Below are 3,429 nucleotides of genomic sequence, written 5' to 3'. Positions count from 1 at the left end.
AGCAATCGAACGTCGATTGCCCCACAGTTTCCACCACCGACCCTTCCTGTCTATATTCCTGTCACCTTCAACACGTGGATACTGATCGTAGCTGTCATGAGTAGTCTGTCCAGAAGGAAAATTATAGCCATTGAAAACATCTCCTATCAAGATGCAGTCATGTTCAAAAAAATAATTGTTATTCTTCGGCATTTAAGTGTTTCGATGTTTTTTAAATTTACCTCTAATTGAATTTTGGGTAGGCAATTTTAACACCTTAATATCTTTGTTCCTTTCAATAATCATTCTACTATGAACTGGAGATTACACACTGCAGTCTACAATGTGTATTCTTAAAAAATAAATTTTTCAAATTTGCCTGCGGGCGCCAAACCCTCCTTCTCATTTTTTTAAAATTTTTTTTCTCTAAGTTCAATAAATCAAAATTTTAATTTTGTTCCTTCAAATGCGATTGCTTGCGTGCACCAGGTCACTCCTTCTCATTTTTAGATTCTGAGCGGAGCGATGAATGTATTGATTTTACCATGATGTTTGTTTTTTTTTTCACGTTTTGTGGCAGTAAAAATGCTAAAAAAGTAACATTGTTCGTCACTGAAATTCCAATGACTGTTGATAAGTATGGATGTACTTTATGTCCATGTGCGTTGATCGAAAATATGTTTGATCTCAATGTAGCCAATGCTTACCATGCAGTTGTCTTCAACACCAGTGACAAATGCAATGTTTGGTGGAAGTTATGATGCTATGGTTGCAGGACATCCGGGAATGTCACCATTGCGACGCAAGAAATTATCTAGCATGTTGATGGGTCGAGATACACCTATATTGAGAACTGCACTTGGACAGGGACAAGCTGATTCCTCACATCTCTGCCATTATATGGTTCTGAAGCAATGGAACATTATAGACCACAGTCGAATGGATCTGAAAATAGCAGCCAATTTTCAAAGGTCAGTATCTAATTTATTATTTTCCTTAAATATATATTCAAAAATACAAAACTTAAATACTTAATACAATAAATGTATTGCAGATTAAAATTGAAGGATCAGAACCTCATTCTCCAAAATTTATTTTTGTTTTGGTTATTCAAATTATTTGTATTAAAATTAAAATTTCAAGAGTCGACGGTATACTTAGATTAAATCATTGTTAAATATTAAAATTTTTTTTTAGATGGGAAAAATGAATAATTCATCCTCACCTCAATCAATGTATGGCGATTCAAAAAGTAATTATTTAATTAATTTACTTCTATTTTTAGCTTTAAAAAATATGTATGTGTTTTTTACCAAAATTGTGTGTAAATTAACATAAATTATGTTACTTTATTAAATAGGTGGTATTGTAACTCCAGGAATTGCAACTTATGTCCCATCTCATAAGCCTGAGTGGAAAAGATACAAACAGTATACACGGCAAGATATTATGTCTGCAATAGATGCTGTTCGAACTGGCATGAGTGCATTACAAGCTTCTCGAAAGTTTGGAGTTCCGTCTCGTACTCTTTATGACAAAGTGAAGAAACTGGATATAACCACAAGCCGTCCATTTCGTAGATCAGAAGTAAACAATCGCAATCTCGGCTTCGCGTATGGATTAAGTCCAGGTACTAGCAGTGTTATGTTCTCAGGACAAATGTCCAGAGCCATGGAACATGCAACTGCTGGTTTCTTACATCATGCTCTTGGATTATCTGGAGTGCCTATAAAATCAGATCATGAAACTTCTAACAATGGGCATTCACCTCGTTCAGAAAGAATGGATGATTGAGGCTCTCCTTGGAGCCCAGAACTGATTAAATATGCTGGACACAGAGAAGACACACAATCACCAACTCCGACAGACAATGATGACCAAGCACAAGATTTATCAGTTTCTAGTAAATCTGAGTCATCAATGCAAGCAACCCCTACATCTAGAGTTATTATGGCGCCTATTAGTCAAACGCCCTCTGTACCTATGTTAGCCGCTGGTAACGATGATAGGGACTGAAATGGTGGTTTACATTGGATGGGCAGTATGTGCAAGCCGAATTCAATAATTGAATTTAACTGAAACCCAAATCTTAGGTATAGGCTATTTGAAGTCAAACCTATTTTAGCTTTAGTAATGTCATTTTAAAATTTGCGTTAAAGACATACCAGGGTTAATTGGTGCAGAAAAAGTTGTACAATTAAATTGAGAATTTGTTCTTCAATATTCTCTTGGATTTAAATTATTTTAAGATGTTGACCCTATTTTATAAAATTTGTTAGTTTTTGTTTTATGGGTCAATCAAACTTGCAAATTTTGGGTATAACCTTAATTTAATTACGTACATTTTATTTACAATTTTAATTTTATGTGAATTCCAAGTCTGAAAAATTTAAATCAAAAAACATTGTTTCAGGTAGCTAAATAAATGGTTGTTTTTTTACATCAAATATCAGGTAACATTTTTAAAAATGCCATTTAATCCCCACAACTGCTCAATTATCGTTATTTAAGAGTTCCTTGTATCAAAATATCTACCTAAAATTGTAGGTACCGATTGTAAATAACTGAATAATTACAAATGCTTATCCACTCTATTTTCACTTGAATGATTCCATCCATTTATGATTTATTATTATTTTTATTAATATTCATGAAACAGATATCTCAAACCGCATAAGACTGCTACTTGTTAAAATATTATGTAGTTAAGTAGTAATAATATACATGTATATTATATTTTGTTTAGTTAATTTAAACCAAGGAGACTGTATTTAATGTTAAATAATCTACACTGAAACTTCTAAATAATGTACAAATGTGTTCATGCAGTTCTATGTCATAATGTTACACAAACATTGTTAGAAGCTTTATTATATTCAATGCTCAGAGTATCATATATGAAAATCATGTGTTCATTAGTTTTAGCAAACACTATTTTGGAGGTCAATATTATATTTGTATGATTCAGTTACATTTCACATAGTTAAATAATAAGACTGAGTAGCCTTAATTATAAAAGAACTGATACACATTTGAATTTATTTGTCTGGGTAGGATGCAATTTAGACAAACTGGACATTGTCGTTTTTATTTATTTGACGTTTATTTGTTTTACACCAACTAGTATAAATCCTTAAAATATAATTTGAGGAAAAATGCTAATTCTATAATATTATCTATAAATTAATAAATAAATTCTAAAACAAATTACTAATTTAAAATTTAAAATTTAAAATTTATTTATTTAGATGTACATGACTTCTAATTATTACAAGTATTTAAAATGAAATTAATAATATAATTAAAATGTATCTCATATTCTCATGTTTATGACCTTTTATTGTACATTTTATTATATATTACTATATTGGTATTAAAGACTTATGTTTTTATTTATTTTTATTTAATAATTGTTTTGTTTTTGTTCGAGTTTTTTTAACTTTGGGCTTC

The 3,429-nt window shown here is 30.8% G+C and overlaps 1 pseudogene; it reads left to right on the top strand.

Annotated features, from left to right (window-relative positions):
• Positions 1-673: 673 nt before the first annotated feature.
• LOC149058486 (uncharacterized) lies at positions 674-3,102 on the top strand (annotated as a pseudogene).
• The last annotated feature ends 327 nt before the right edge of the window (positions 3,103-3,429 follow it).

The sequence above is a fragment of the Diuraphis noxia genome, unplaced genomic scaffold (genome assembly GCF_037042655.1).
Source record: "Diuraphis noxia isolate RWA-SAM2 unplaced genomic scaffold, SU_Dnox_SAM2 contig0002, whole genome shotgun sequence".
NCBI lineage: Eukaryota > Metazoa > Arthropoda > Insecta > Hemiptera > Aphididae > Diuraphis > Diuraphis noxia.
The sequence above is the reverse complement of the archived record's forward strand: the minus strand, read 5'-3'. Positions and strand labels throughout refer to the sequence as shown.